Source organism: Microcebus murinus, chromosome 4 (assembly GCF_040939455.1).
Source record: "Microcebus murinus isolate Inina chromosome 4, M.murinus_Inina_mat1.0, whole genome shotgun sequence".
Lineage (NCBI taxonomy): Eukaryota > Metazoa > Chordata > Mammalia > Primates > Cheirogaleidae > Microcebus > Microcebus murinus.
In genome coordinates this window covers 21,941,064-21,950,261 of record NC_134107.1, presented here as the reverse complement: position 1 = coordinate 21,950,261, position 9,198 = coordinate 21,941,064, and positions in this window count along the sequence as shown.

Here is a 9,198-nt window from a genome sequence, read left to right as displayed (position 1 = left end):
GGTCTTACGCTGCTTTTCTTAAGCTGTTTGCTCTTAAACAGCAAAGAGATATAAGGTTGTTAGCAAAGAAACATCCATTTCCAAATAAAGAAAGGAGGTGGGGCTTAGTCCACCCTTTGAGGGTGGGTTAAACTTAGTGATTTGCTTCTAAAGAACAGAGGAGGGAAAGGAAAAACACTACCTTCACCATGTGATGAAGGTTAAGGTCACCATCATCTGCACATCATGTAATCCCCGACAGGTGTGGTGAGAAGGGCACTTCGCCTCGGTGGTATTCTTCTCAAAAACCTATCACCTCAGTCTAATCATGAGAAAACAGACAAACTCAGTGTGGGGGACATTTCTGCAGGGTCTTCAGCCAGTACTCCTAAAACTGTAAAGGTCATGAAAAACAGGGAAAGAATGAAAAATTGTCACAGACCAGGGAAACACGCAAATTAAATGCAATGTGGTACCCTCCTCTGGATCAGAACAGAAAAGGGATATTAGTGGAAAAACTGGTGAAATCCAAAAAAGTTTAGAGTTAACAATGATGAACTAATGCTGTTTCTTAGTTCTGACAAATGTACCATGGAAATGAAAAATGTTAATGATGAGGCCGGGCGTGGTGGCTCATGCCTGTAATCCTAGCACTCTGGGAGGCAGAGGCGGGCGGATTGCTCGAGGTCAGGAGTTCGAAACCAGCCTGAGCGAGACCCCGTCTCTACCAAAAATAGAAAGAAATTAATTGACCAACTAAAAATATATATACAAAAAATTAGCCGGGCATGGTGGCGCATGCCTATAGTCCCAGCTACTCGGGAGGCTGAGACAGTAGGATCGCTGAGCCCAGGAGATTGAGGTTGCTGTGAGCTAGACTGACACCACGGCACTCACTCTAGCCTGGGCAACAAAGTGAGACTCTGTCTCAAAAAAAAAAAAATGTTAATGATGAGACTTCACAACTTTCTGTAAATCTAAAATTATTTGAAATTAAAAAGGTAAGAACAATACTTATTAGAATAGTCAAAATCCAGAATACTGACTACACCGGAGGCTGAGAATGATGTGGAGTAACAGGAACTCTCATTCAGTCCTGGTCGGAATGCAAAATGGCACAGCCACTTTGAAAGAGCGTTTGGCAGTTTCATACCTAAACAGACCCTTACCATGCTACCCAGCAATCATGCTGCTGTGCACTTACCCAAAAGAGTTGAAAACGTATGTCCACACAAAAACCTGCATAAGACTGGGCATGGTGGCTCACGCCTGTAATCCTAGCACTCTGGAAGGCTGAGGCAGGAGGATTGCTTGAACTCAGGAGTTCGAGACCAGCCTGAGACAGAGCGAGACCCTGTCTCTACTAAAAATAGAAAATTAGCCCAGCGTCCTGGCATACTCCTGTGATCCCAGCTACTCAGGAGGCTGGGGCAGGGGGCTTGCTTGAGCCCAGGAGTTTAGGTTGCTGTGAGCTAGGCTGACACCACGGCATTCTAACCAGGGTGACCTAGTGAAACTCTGCCTAAAACAAAACCTGCAGAGAGGTGTTTATAGCAGCTTTATTTACAATTGCCAAATCTTGGAAGCAACCAAAATGTCCTACAGAATGTGAATGAATACATAAATTGTGGTATATCCAGGCCATGGAATGTTATTTCGTGCTAAAAAGAAACGAACTTTCACACCATTGAAAGACATGGAGGAAACTTAAATGCATCTTACAAGTGAATGAAACCAAACTGACATTCTGAAAAATGCAAAACTATGGAGACAGTAAAAAGATCAGTGGTTGCCAGGAGCTCGGAGGAGAGGGACGAATGGGTGGAGCACAGAGGATTCTCTGGGCAGTGAAACTATTTTGTCGGATACTGTAACGTTGGACGGGTGTTAGTTAGTATACATTTGTCACAGCCATAGAATGTACAATACCAAGAGTGACTTCAGTGTAAGGCAGGGGCTTTGGGTGATAATCATGTGCCAGTGCAGGCTCATTGATTGTAAGCAACGTGCCCCTTGGGTGGAGGATGTTGATGATGAGTTAGGCTGGGCACGTGTGTGTAAGGGGAGTTATGGGAAACCTTTGTACTTTCTGCTAAATTTTGCTGTGAACTCAAAATTGCTCTTGAAAATAGTCTATTTTTTTAAAAAATCCAGATGAGAGATGATGGTGGCTTGGACAAGGGTGGTGGCTGCAGAAGTGGGGAGAAGTGGCTGGATTCTGGGTATGTTTCTAAAGAAGAGACGGCAGAAATTGCCAGCGTAGTGGATGTGCAGTTTGAGGGCAACGGAAGACTCAGCCTATAGCTTGGATCCGACGATACGTGACAAAGACTTTGCACGGGGCCAAGCGCATACTAGATACTCGGCAAACACCAACATCACACGAAATTTCAGAGGACAAGATGGTCCTCGGCAAGATAATATGCTAATCAGATAACTCGTGGGTAGAGGGGGTGGGACCCATGGGCACAAGCAGAGGGTGGCCAAGCTCTGGCCAACTCTGGGAAGTCCTCTTCATGTGCTGTATTTTCTTGTTGTCAGCAGCTCAGTTCTGGAAAGAGGAGATAAATTGAAGCAGATACAGAGAAAAACAAGAATGATTCATCCCAGGACGAGCACATAATAATAAAGCCATAGATAACACTTAGTAATCGCAGTGGCAACACTGGCCAGGCATGCAGAGTGCTGCATTTTTCAAAGTCCTGTGATAGGCCAGTCTCTTCATGACGGTGCTGTTAGCTTGAGTTAAATGAGATCTGTGTTACGGTGTGAAGAAAAAAATACAAAGGATTAGTTTTCTAAGCATTTACTCAATTCCCAAAGGATGCAATTCTACTCTAGTTGGACCATTCCTATCATTTTTTGAGCCCCTACTATGCATAACACACCTTGTTTTCTCTAGTGCTAAAATCAGCCCAGGAGGGTAGATATTATTGTGTCCATTTCACAGATGAGAAAAGTAAGCCTTACATAAGGCGATCAATAGCTAAGAAGTCACAAACCTGGGTTGAAACCCAAACGTGTGCCTCCATAGCCTGAGTCTTCTGCTACGACACACCACCTCACCCTCATATTCCTAACGATGACCAGCCCTCGCTTAGCATTTACCTCGTGCCAAGCCACAGTGTTTTACAGCTATCAGTACAAACTACTATCAGCCTCATTTTGCAGTTGAAGAAATTAAGGTTCTTATGGGTTTTTTAAAATTATTTTTGAATATATTAATAGTAATATATGTTCATCATAAAAATTTCAGAAAATACAACAAAGAAAGGTGAAAAAAATCACCTATAATCCTACTACTCTGATAACCATGATTATCATTTTGGTGCGTAACATTTATTTATTTTTGTATTTATTTGAGACAGGATCTTGCTCTGTTACCCAGGCTGGCGTGGAGTGGCACGATCATAATAAGCTCACTGCAATCTCGAACTCCTGGGTTCAAGTGATCCTCCCACCTTAGCTTCCCAAGTACCTGGGACTACAGGCGCATGCCGCCCATGCCTGGCTAATTTTTTAAAATTTTTGTAGACAAAGGGTCTCACCATGTTGCTCAGGCTGGTCTCAGACTCTTGGCCTCAAGCAACCCTCCTGCCTTGGCCTCCCAAAGTGCTGGGATTTCATGCAAGCCATCATCTGAAACTTTTTAATCTTTTTCCTACACATGTACAAGTATACACATTTTTGACAAAAATGAGATTGTATTATATTTGCTTTTAACCTATTCTTCCTACTCTCTCACTTAATGATATGCTGTCAATGTCTTTCTGCTTTAAACATTTTCTACACTGGTGATTTTTTACTCTCTTGGGTCATGCACCTATTTGAGACTCCATAAGAACACTCCCTCCCAGAAGTGTGCACCCATGCACACACACACACACACACACACACACACACACAAACAATTTTGCATATAATTTCAGGGATTTCCTGAACCATGGATCCTCACTGAGTGCCCTGTTTCTATAACATCCTTCCTAATTCCCGAATAATATTCTATCATGGAAGGATGCCCTATAAGTTATTGAACCCATCAGTAGATTTGCTAAATCCCCTATAGTTGGATGTTTACATTATTTCCAATTTTCCACTATTATAAACAATGTTGCAATGACTAGTCCTATGGATAAATCTTTGAGTGTGGCCCTATTTATTTCTTTGGGACGATTCCAAGAGTACAAACATTTTTAAGACTTTTGATAGTATTTCCAGATTGCCCTCCAGAAAGTTTATATCCAATTACACTCCCACCAGCAGCACCTAAGAGGGCCCATTTCTCCACATCGTTGCTTACATCGGGTCTTATAAAACACGATAGTCTGTACCTTTTTAACCCTGGCTCAGAACTTTTCTTTCTCTTTTTGCTGTCTTGAAAGCAGTGATTTCTGGCTCAGGGAACTGGAAACGACAGTCTTTGGGGAAGACTCCAGATTGGGAATTGCTGTCTTTCCTTGCTTCAACAAAGCCCTGAAGACCGTGGTTTCCCCGACTCAGCACAAGACCTTCCTTTGCAGATCCCTACCCCTGTAGGAGAAACGTCACTGGGCGAGAAGAAACCAACAGGCTGACCTTTTTAATCTCTGTTGATTTAAAAATTTATGTTATGAAATGTTTGTCCCCAGAGCAACCAGAAGGGTTCCTTTTACTAGATCTTAAAATTCATAGACAAGTAATTCTGTAATGTGACTGTTCCTTCTCTCCCACTCTAGACAGCCAAATCTGGCTCCTGATATATAAAATTTACTGGGGGAAACTTAAGTTTGGCTTGAGAACTCCATCAGAATGGTTATGAGGAGAAACTTCCCGCATATAGTAGGCACTCAATAAATGTTTGTTGAATTGCCCTGGAAGACCTGGACACGCACCCCGGAGTAACAGAGGATGTCGTGTGCGTGTTTAACTACTAAAGCTTTCATTAACTGTGGCAGTGTTAAATACAGCCGGCACTAATGAGGGGGAGTGGTGACCTGAATACACCAAAACAGAGGGAAATCCCAGATCAACTCTATTTAGCCTTGAAATACAGTCCATGATTTTTTTTTTCCTGTTACAAATGTACCTTTCCAATTCTGCTTGGCTTAGGCGACTATTGCAATGAGCTCATCCTCTGCAAGCCCACAGAGAGAACCCGCTGCGCAAGGCAGTCGACCAGCTAGATTTAAAAGTCGCCAAGGAAATTTGAATGTGAACATACTGGAAGATATGAAGGAGGGAGGAGTGTTCATTGTATTAAATGTGATATTGGTATTATTTTAGCTATGTATGGAATATGCTCCTTTTCTTTTTTAAAGACACATACTGGAATTACCAAATAAAAGTTACCACTTGCCATCTGCAAAAGGGATAATAAAGACTTGACTACATTATAACAATAACTACCATTTACCAAAAGTTGTTTTGTGCAAGCCACTTTAGATACGTTAACTTGAATCCTTACAATAAATCTCTGTGAGGCAGGTGTCATTATCTCCATTTTACAGGTGAATAAACTGAGGCTCTGAGGCAGTAGTGAACATCGAATGTTTCTGTCCTGATTCTGTTTCAGGAAACTCCTCTCCCTAATTAGACACTGTCATAATGAAACTAACAGTCGAAGCACCCTGTCCTCCTGCCCAGAGCGTGGTGTGGGACCCAGGCCTCTCCTGTGATCCACAATCTACATGAGTAATATTTAGAGCATCGATGGTGGAAACTCTGAAGAGCTCATCCATGGGCCCTTTCTGGGGTCAGGCGCTTGAGTTTCCCTGCTCACAGCCACCGTTGGTTTCTGTTGCATACGACCAAAGAATGCTGACCAGCAGAGAAATGTTATCTCACTCCTTCCAGGAAGCCCAGTTAGCAAGTGAGGATTCAAACGCAGGGCTGTCTGATGTCAAAGCCCTAGGCTGCCTCTAACACGACATGCATATAAGGGGTCAGGTTCATGCAACTTCCAAGTACTGACTTTCACTTTCCCTGCCTTCTGCTTATACATAAAATTCTTACACACTTACTTTCGTGTCTCTGTACCCACAGGTGTGTAACGATGCATCATGGCACTCATGGAACTACACCTCCACTTTGAGTAATAATGTTTTAATTCTGGGATTGCTTTAAGCCATATCCTCCTAGGATAACAAGCTAAGGAGGATAGAATTTACTGCTTCTCACACCATCTCTTTGTCATTAGAGCAAGACTGATGGGGAGGCACGAACAGGCATCTGGTCCAGCCTCTTGCCTAAAGAAATGCTGCCCTAAAATCAATAAAATCTAGCCATGTGACTGGAGTCACCTTTTTTTTTTTTTTTTAAGACAGAGTCTCACTGTTTCCCAGGCTAGAGTGCCGTGGCATCGGCCTAGCTCACAGCAACCTCAAACTCCTGGGATCAAGTGATCCTCCTGCCTCAGCCTCCCAAGTAGCTGGGACTACAGGCATGCACCACCATGCCCGGCTAATTTTTTCTATGTATTTTTAGTTGGCCAATTGATTTCTATCTATTTTGAGTAGAGATGGAGTCTCGCTCTTGCTCAGGCTGGTTTCAAACTCCTGACCTTGAGCGATCCTCCCGCCTCAGCCTCCCAGAGTGCTAGGATTACAGGTGTGAGCCACCGTGCCCAGCCTGGAGTCACTTTTGCAATCCCCATTATTACAAGTCTACTAACTAATGTCAGCCTTAGAGAGACAGAGGACCATGTGCTATCCTAATACAGACCGTGTTACATCCTAAAATGACAGATTACAGGAGGAATCTCAAGAGCCTCAGGGGGCGTGGGAAGACCACAGGCTCTGCAACCAGAAAGACACATCGCATGCCAGGCATGTGACTTTCCATGATTACTTACCTTCACTGAGCCTCAGCTGCCTCATCTGCAAAATGGGGATAATAATAATAATAATAATAGTGCCAACCTCCCAGGATTCTTGAGAGGATTGTGTCAGATGACAGTTAAACGGCCTGACACACTGTAGGAGCCAACAATGCTAGTGCTTCCCTTCCTAAATAATTGAGGACAGTTGATCGCTTATGCCTATTTTTAAAGATCTCCAAGGAAGGAGAAACCATAGCATCCCTTGGTAGCTACTGCCTGTGTTTAACAACCCACTTAGATGATGTGTGAATATAGCACAGAGGCCCACATCCAAGGAGGCTGACGCAGGCTGGGAGCATGCCAAGCAGCTTGCTGGACCGCTCCCCATCCTATACCTTCCCCCGCCATTGCCTCCTAAATATATATATCAGCTTAACCAGCCTTCCTGGGCCAACCTCCTCTTGGAAATCCTCTCTGATAATCCCCTGGCTTGGAATGTTTTCGATCTTCCACGGCTATAACACCTGTTGGCTGTAACATTCTTCAGGCATTTACCCAAAACAGGCTGATACTGTAACTTACTTAATTACATAATTACTAATCATGAAATTAATTAGTTAATTCAATAAATGGACATCGAATGCTTTCTACATTGCCATTGCAGTGTCCTGAGGACTGAGCATACGGCAGCGAACAAAAGAGACGAGATCCCCACCCTTGTGAAGTCCAGCAAGGGAGAGGGGACAGAAAATAAATATATAGTATGTCAGCTGATCAAAAGGAAACTAGAGCAGGTTTAGCGGGTGGGGAGTGGCCATTCTATATGGGGACTGCTTGTGAGAGCTTGGCTCCTCCGGGAAACTGTAGGCTCCCGCAGAGGAAGAGGAGGCAATGGAGAATAGTGGTTAGAGATGAAAGCTCTGGAGTCTGGATGACCTGGTTTAAATCCCTGCCCCACCACACCCTAGCTGTGTGACAAATTCCTAACTTCCCTGAGTGTCAGTCTCCTCTGGAAAATGGAGAAAGAACAGTATCTCACAGGCGTATAGTAAAGCGAAATCATGAATGTACAGTGTTCAGCTGCAAAGGTGGATTTACCCTGAAGCTAAGGAAGCCTCGGGGACATCACACCCAGTCCCCACACACATGCACACTTGCAGGAGCCGCTCCAAGCCCCTCGGAGGGGCCCTAGCGACGACTTGACATATCTTGCAAACTATGTGAACAATAATCAGTTAAGACTACGGTGTCTCTTTCCACCTTGACTTCCCTTCCGTCATACTCCTCATGTCAAATGGCACTGGAGGGGACACAGGCCTTTCTGTTCTTAATTCTGTAATCTTCTTAAAGAGGACCCTGTCCAATTGTATAAGCCTCAGGCCTCACAGAACTTGAATCTATGCCTTCCTGGCATGTGGTGGCAGCTACCGTGGTTGTAACTGGGTTTCTTTCCCTCTCTGGCAGCATCCAGCCAAGTGACCTGCACAGCACAGGTGCTTGGTAGTGACATTATGAAGAAAGGGTTGATGGAGATCTATAGCTTCAGAGAGCAAGGAGTCCTTAAAATGCCAACTGCCTCCTTTTCCTCCCCCACTAATAAAATTGTTGGAGGATTGTAGGACAACCGAAAAATTTCTAAAAGTTACCCTCTTTAGGAGAAAGACAGCAGAGTGAGCACTTGCCTGGAAGGCCCATTTCCCATCCTGTTGGGGAGCGGTGGTCACAGCTGACCATCTGAGGAGCTGCCCGGAGTGCTAAGGACTGTGGGCCGGTGCTGGGGTAACCCCACGCTGCCCCAGCACCTGGAGGAAGGGGCTTTGTGGAGCAAGACAACACGCCTCCCATGGGATCCCCACTTCCAAAGGCCCATACTCAGGCCTCAGGACACTCGGGGGCCTTCCTGGGTCATTGCCAAGAGCCAGCCCCAGGGTCAGACAGTTCTCGTGTTTAAGCTGAAAAGTTCTTGAAATCTATACCCAGCGTGGGGATGAGATGTTCTCCCTTTGCAAGGGTTGGAAACAGTTCATGACCACCTTCCAAAGGAAAACCTTCTCCCTGCTCGAAAGAAGTTATAAAATCACATCTCAGCCTTCTATTTCCCAGCCAAATGGTGCCAATTACTAATACCGAAGGGAAAGAACGTGACTCACGGATGTTCCCAGTTCTGACGGCTGATTGCCATCAATCGCATGGTCCCCAGAGTTCACTCCGCTTTCTCCTTTCTGGCCGTTCTCCACAGTCGCCGCCAGAGAGTCACCCCCTCTGCTTGCTCTCCTCCAGGAGAGTTCTAGAAGGACTTCTCAAGGCCCACCAGCCCACTGGCAAGGTCACACCAAGTTCCTTTGCCTGCATCCCAGCCGGATGCAGAGGAGGATTTTTTTCGTTTTTTTTGTGTTTTTTTTTTGAGACAGAGTCTCACTTTG